The 7,811-nt window shown below is 35.2% G+C and overlaps 1 protein-coding gene across 1 annotated transcript in view; it reads right to left on the reverse strand.

Moving 5' to 3' along the window:
* Positions 1 to 6,160, reverse strand: part of LOC129228019 (alpha-tocopherol transfer protein-like) — a 41,730-nt gene extending 35,570 nt beyond the window's left edge. The window contains exon 1 of the mRNA XM_054862645.1: positions 6,073 to 6,160. The gene's annotated coding sequence lies outside the window, so the exon portion shown is untranslated. The remainder of the gene's footprint in view (positions 1 to 6,072) is intronic.
* Between the last annotated feature and the right edge of the window lie 1,651 nt (positions 6,161 to 7,811).

Below are 7,811 nucleotides of genomic sequence, written 5' to 3' on the forward strand. Positions count from 1 at the left end.
AAGAGAAGGTGCACAACTGGACCCCTCTAGGAGTCTACGTACCAAATTTCAACTTTCTAGGATATACCGTTTTTGAGTTATGCGAGATACATTCACACATACGCACATACATGCGTACATACAGACGTCACGAGAAAATTTATTGTAATTAACTCGGGGGTCGTCAGAATGGATATTTCGGGTGTCTGTACGTTCCTAGGCATATATCCACGTGTGATCGGGTCGAAAAAAAAAAAAAAAACTCAACATTCATTCGGGGGTGAGAAAAATGGAAATTAAGACCGATTTTTGAGTGAAATTTTTTTCGCGAATACAATACTTCCTTTTTTGTAAAAGGAAGTAAAAAACAGCTCATTCTAATATGTTTTTTACCTTTCAGACGCAAATGAAATAGGATCCCTGCCAAACCACTTTACCGCGCGATTTCTAATATGAAATATCGACTTGGGAAAATATTACGTAAGAATGGGTTTGACCCCCCCCCAAAGTAAGGGTATGTAGAGATTTTTTCAACCCCCTCCCCCTCCGGACTCTTACGTAATTAATGAATAGCCCCTAACGCCATTCAAGGGATCAGAATATTTGTGAGGGTGTTAACTCATATGATCATATCTCTGTCTATGAGGGACGTTACACCCAAGGTACCGATAATTGGCGAGTTTTTCACTCGTTGTACACTTCACTTAAGCTATGTCCATTTCGCTAAATAATTTGCTTGAATCACATTTACCGTACCACTACTGCAAAATGTTAAATATGGGGCTCGGGAGAGGGTTGATTCAGCTCCTCCCTTGCGTTCCCAGAATTTCTTTGTGGTGAAAACATGAGATTCAATTTTTCACTAATCGAGTGACCAGCCTCGAAGTGTTCGGATTAGCGTAGAAAGGCACATGGAGGATTTTGGATCAACATATGCGAACGTTTTGTCTCTGGAATACTAAGAGTATTTTTTGAAAACTACTCCTTTTGTGAAAAGAGTTCAGCCATTAATCTTTCCATTTAAGTTTGAAAAAAAAAAAAAAAATAAATAAAAAAAATAAGGGAAAAAAATAAGCATTTAGTCATTGCTAGTTGCCAAAATAAACCTTTTACAAACAAATCCTAAGTAATTTTGTGCAAGAATTACGAAGATTTTCATTCTTTTAAATAAGTACGTAAATAGGAAAAATTGTTCTGTATATACTTATGTTTTGAAAGTTTATTGATAAAATACTTTTTTGCGAAAGTTGGATTAAAAGAAAGAAAAATAACAAATAAAATTAATAAATAAACAAAGAAACCAAAGAATAGCGATATTGTAAGAGTTATACCCCATAATACGTACGGCAATAATCATCCACAAAAAAAAAAAAAAAAAAAAAATAATTTGAATTTTGTCATCTTGAATTTAAATTATGTTTTTCGCAATCACGAGTGTGTGTGTATATGTAAGCGTGTGTGTTTGTGTGAGGAGGGTATGTGTGTGTGTGTAGGCATGTGTGTTTGTGTCTGTGTGCAGGCATGAGTGTGTGGGTAGTTGTGTGTATGTGAGTGTGTGTGTATGTGTTTGTGTATGTGTGTAGGTGCGTGCATGTATGCGTGTAAGTGTAGGATATTGACGCAACCTGGAGACGGCTTTCGCTATAGGAGCAGCATCGTGAGGAGCCGGTCGACGGTGATGCTGTGGAGGGTGGCGGTGGGAAAAATGATAGGGCATCAAAAACAGTCAAATGAAAGCAATAAGCAATCGTGATTGCTCAAAAAAAACCTTGCTTAAAACAAAGCAAAAAGCTCCGCCAGAACCAAATGAGCCCACTTTCCTGTATACAAACATAGGGGTCAAATGGCAAAAAAGGCACATCAGTAGGGCACAAGGAATGTGTGTGCGAAATTTCAGCTTGATTCCTTTTTTCGTTTAGGCTGTAGCCCTTTCAAAGAAAGCGAAAACTTTTTTGAAGAGCGATTTTCTAACTGAAATTCCTCCTCTCCCTAATGGTCCTGGGGATTGTATTTTGGTTTATGACTTCAGGGGCCACTAGAAATTGAGTGTACCAAAAATCAACTCCGGGGGTCTTCATGGAGCTGAGATACAGAGCGCTGAAAACACCAGAAAACCCCTACTTGTTCTATCGCGTAAACTGTTCTTGGTCGCGTTTATTTTCTTTCGTCTTTCTTGGCGGCGAATTTGCTTTTGTTGGCTGCTGACGTTTGGTTTTCTTTGCGGCGTCCCGTGATCTTTACGCTTCCCCAGCCTGTCTACAGCCGTCTACAGCATAGACTAATAATAAGAGTAGACCGAGCTTTCCCAGACTTGCTGATGAAAAAATTGGTTCGGGGATACATCATGTGACTGGTGGGAGGCTTGGCGAAAACTTCGGCAGCATTTTTGCTGGATGGCAACATTATCTATAGTTTGGCTCTCGACATGTGTTTTAAGACGTAATGTGTTTTCATTATAATTTTTTTTCCAGGTGCAGAGATTGAACTGTTTTTCTTTTAGTTATGCATTATTTTGACATTAGTTATTAGATTTTTATCACAGTTTTCAGTAACTTTTATTCCATTTGGAACTGCTACGTCAGCGTTGGCGTGAACGTAATGGCGTGAATGATTTGCCTTAACGCCGAAATGTACTAATCGGTATCTTAAATTGAAATTGTAGGTAAAAATCTTACCGTTAACCGATTCTTTTCGGGCGCTTGCATCTTTAATTGCTTAGAGAGTTATTGAAATTGAATAAAGAAAGTGCACAATACTATCTAAAAGAAAAACTCACTACATTAACAAAATATTTACAACTTAGAATAACAAATTTACAAATCGGACTCCATAAAGATCATTCCATCAATTCTATTTATTTATTTCTCGCGTTGATCGTCTGCTACGATCAACGCCCGCTGTTGCTAGGATATCCACCAGTCACATGGTTTGGTTTATGAGCAGCAAAAGGGTTGCCATAGCTCGGTCTATTTTTATTAGTCTATGGTCTACAGGGATAAATTGTGTTTTCATCGGGCTTATCGAAATTTTAGGTGTGGTATTTACTATCTGCAATAAATTTTAGAACAGCTCGATCTCACGTTACTTTTTATACAGACCCTGTACGTATGTTTTAAACAAACAATTAGTTACAACAATGGTTATTAGTTACGTGTACACGCTCAGAAACACCTCAATACTTATAATTTAACTCTTTAAAAAACCAAACATTGATCGCTTGGGATCAGGGGTTCGCAAAGGCTGGGCGCTGGTGCTGCAGAATGTCCATGGCATCTGATAATAAATATATAATACAGGATCAGGGTTGCCAGACGTCAGAGATTTCAAGGACAGTCCGTATTTTGAAAAAATTGTCCCGCGTCGGGAAACTTCCACCACGAGACGGCTTAAATTCATACTCCTGGCTGATAACATTGTTTTAGAACGAGACATTATTTTAAGGGGAAAAATGGTGAGCAAAATGAAACAATGATCAAAAATCATAGCCAGCGTAAGCGAGATAATTATTTTCCTTAATTTAGTTTCATTTGTTTTGTTTTGGCGGCGGACCATGGACCAGATAAGTTTACTTCTGCTCGACAGCTATCTTGGAAATATAATCTCTGCGCATCCGTCGTCAATCTTAATGAAAACCTGATTTTTTATCTTTAAAGCGAAATTTTGCAAGGTTTAATGCTTTGTGCGATTCCAGCGTTTTCGGTTATCATGAATAGACGTATAAAAATATACCCCCCCCCTTTTTCCTTACTTGAAGCCTGTCCGTATTTACTGTTTCTGAATTCTGGCAACCCTAAGATAGGATGAGCTGAGTGCCGTGAGAAAGTTGTAATTCTTGCTAAGGCTGCCGCAGATCGAAATGTTTGGGAAGCCTTGATGTGAACTGATACATTTTTAAACATAAAACTAGAAAAACGTAAATAATAATATGCATGTTGGATTATTATGAAATTGATTTGTATCAGTGGATGGGACATAGCATCGCCAAACATGGTTTTAGAGATGCAAAACTACAACAACTTTTCCAATTTCGTTCGATTTTAATCTTTGCTTTAAACTCATTTAATCTTCTACTTAAAACTCGTCTAATCTTCCAACAGGCCTCGTCTAATCACTTCAACAGAACTCGTTTAATCTTCAATTAGTAATCTTAATAAAGTTAGACGCAAAGGCAGTACTCGATACAATGCATTTTGCAATGTTTCTAAAACAAATAAATTAATATTTAAACTATTTTTTGTATTCTGCTGTCTCAAGAACGAAGAAAAAGTGTAATTTACAAATTATTTGTACGCGATATTTCATGAATTTTTCAACTTATTGAAGACATATGTTGCCATGGATTTTTAATGGTAAATATTTTCCTTGAAATGTAAAAAAAATACAGTACAACTTCGATTTAAAGATTACCTCAATTTAATGATACATTTCCACTGATCCAGTTGTGACTGTATTTGAATGTCTATGCCCCTCGATTTAATGATATCATAATTTAACGCTAACTTTCTACAGTCCCTTGACAATCGTTAAATCAGGTTGTACTGTATACATAAATCCGCCTTATTTCAATAAAGACGCCTCCCAATGTTGGTTAATTAAATTTAATTGCTGAAAATTATATTTTAAAAAAGTGCACTTACCAAAACGTTCCCTCACACCTGTGACACGATATCAACGACTATTCAATATCCACTAAATTATCCTTATTCTTGAACAAGTTACCTAACAAACGAATATCCAACTGATGAAACTAAAGAAGAAACGCGCTTTGACACACTTACTTTTAATATAACTTTCTACAGTTTCTTGACAATCATTAAACCGGGGTTATACTGTATATATGTCTTTTTATTTCAATTAAGACGCCTCCCAATCTTGACTAATTAAAAATTAATTGCTAAAAATTTTATTTTCAAAAAGAGCCCTCACCAAAACGTTCCCTCACACCTGTGACACGATATCAACGACTATTCAATATCCACTAAATTATCCTTATTCTTGAACAAGTTACCTAACAAACGAATATCCAACTGATGAAACTAAAGAAGAAACGCGCTTTGACACACTTACTTTTAATATAACTTTCTACAGTTTCTTGACAATCATTAAACCGGGGTTATACTGTATATATGTCTTTTTATTTCAATTAAGACGCCTCCCAATCTTGACTAATTAAAAATTAATTGCTAAAAATTTTATTTTCAAAAAGAGCCCTCACCAAAACGTTCCCTCACACCTGTGACACGATATCAACGACTATTCAATATCCACTAAATTATCCTTATTCTTGAACAAGTTACCTAACAAACGAATATCCAACTGACGAAACAAAAGAAGAAATGCGCTTTGACACAATTTAATCATAACTTTTTACAGTCCCTTGACAATCGTTAAATCGGGGTTATACTGTATACATAAATCCTTTTTTTTTTTTTTTTCAATCAAGACGCCTCCCAATCTTGACTAATTAAAAATTAATTGCTAAAAATTTTATTTTCAAAAAGAGCCCTCACCAAAACGTTCCCTCACACCTGTGACACGATATCAACGACTATTCAATATCCACTAAATTATCCTTATTCTTGAACAAGTTACCTAACAAACGAATATCCAACTGATGAAACTAAAGAAGAAACGCGCTTTGACACACTTACTTTTAATATAACTTTCTACAGTTTCTTGACAATCATTAAACCGGGGTTATACTGTATATATGTCTTTTTATTTCAATTAAGACGCCTCCCAATCTTGACTAATTAAAAATTAATTGCTAAAAATTTTATTTTCAAAAAGAGCCCTCACCAAAACGTTCCCTCACACCTGTGACACGATATCAACGACTATTCAATATCCACTAAATTATCCTTATTCTTGAACAAGTTACCTAACAAACGAATATCCAACTGACGAAACAAAAGAAGAAATGCGCTTTGACACAATTTAATCATAACTTTTTACAGTCCCTTGACAATCGTTAAATCGGGGTTATACTGTATACATAAATCCTTTTTTTTTTTTTTTTCAATCAAGACGCCTCCCAAGCTTGATCAGTTAAATTTAATTGTTAAAAATAATATTTTCAAAAACAGCACTCACCAAAACGTTCCCTCACACCTGTGACACGATATCAACGACTATTGAACATCCACTGAATTATCCTTATTCTTGAACAAGTTACCTAACAAACGAATATCCAACTGGCGAAACAAAAGAAGAAGCGCGCTTTGACACTCTTTATACACTGCGGTCTGCGTCAGACGATCGGGGAGGGGGGAAACCGTCCTTGATAACTACTTCTGAAACATCTGATAAATGCATCTAGTATTCACCGTTCGATCGAAATCTGAAGAATAGAATGATGGGTAAAAGTATCTGGGAGATAAAAAATAACAACAAAACATGAATTGATTATCACTTTCCTTATTTTCCCTTTCACTTATAACACTCGAGTGCAAAGCGCTTCTACAAATTTTCTTTGCTTTGTTTTTTTCTAGCAGTCTTTCCTTTAAACTGTCTCATTCATTAATTTTTCTAACAGCTGTCGGGTTATGGTAGTTTGACCTCATGAGACTGTAGGTGCAGGTTATTGTCCACCAGACCAGTTTGTTTGAATTGTTGTTAAATTAAGTACAGCCAAACTCGCTTATAAGGAGCGCAAAGGGACCGCGATATTTGCTCGTTATAACCAAGTACTCGTAAAAAGCGAGTTCATGTAAAAATTCATTATAGTAGCCTTTTTACTTCATCTTCAGGGGGTGACCACAGGGGAAGGGGATTATGGCGCAAGTTGCGCCATCAAAATGGGGGGGGGGATTTAAAATTTTTTAAAATTTATTAATTTAAATTCATTTATTGTTTTATTTTTAAATCGAATTATTTATTTTGCTTTATTTTATTCTGTTCATATTTTATTTCATTTATTTATTAGTTGCTGTGTGTGTATATATGATGTTGGTGTAGTACAGAAATTTCTAATAAAATAATAATTAAAAATAAATGAAAAAATAAATTTAAAAATAAATAAATAAATTAAAGAATATTAAAAATAATTAAAAAAAATAAGTCGAATAAAAAAAGAAAGCTAAAAAAAAATAAAAAAAAGAAGGTGGCGATTTTTTGGAGGGGGGAGGGGAATTTGCACCATTGAACTTGGGGGGGGGCACCCCTGTTCATCTTTTTAATCATTGAACAGTAACAAACAAGTTGGTAACTTTGCTTTGAACTGTCTGAATGTCTCTTTCTTATGTCATTGTTTTTGATGAATACACATGTACACATACATACATAAATTTTTAAACCATTTCTTTACTCCACAAATTGAAAAATAGTTCTGTCATCACTTGTTCTCAGGATTTATGATTTACTAGTGGTACCGCACGGCTTTGCCCGTAGATGAAAATTAAAGGTTCGCCTGTGTATTTACAAATAATGGATGACGAATTTCTCGCTATTTGCTATGTTTATTTGCTCACTAATGTTACGGTTCCACGTTGTGATAATTTCGTAATTTACTCTTCCTCGTCGTGATAATTTGCTTGGTAAAGTGTTCTTAAAATTGGAAGAGAAAAAGAACAAAATCGAATTTTCGAAAAATTGCTTCGAGTTGCACACCTTCATGCTACAAACAAACTTTGTGCCAAATTTCATGAAAATCGGCCGAACGGTCTAGGCACTATGCGCGTCACAGAGACCCAGACAGACAAACAGAGATCCAGACAGACTTTCAGTTTTATTATTAGCAAAGATCACTAACTTTTGTTGACTTTGGAACGTTAAAGAAAAGTTACCAAAAAAAAAAAAAAAGGATAAGCTGAGCTGGAAAACAATAGAAAAAT

Source organism: Uloborus diversus, chromosome 8, assembly GCF_026930045.1.
Source record: "Uloborus diversus isolate 005 chromosome 8, Udiv.v.3.1, whole genome shotgun sequence".
NCBI classification, from domain to species: domain Eukaryota; kingdom Metazoa; phylum Arthropoda; class Arachnida; order Araneae; family Uloboridae; genus Uloborus; species Uloborus diversus.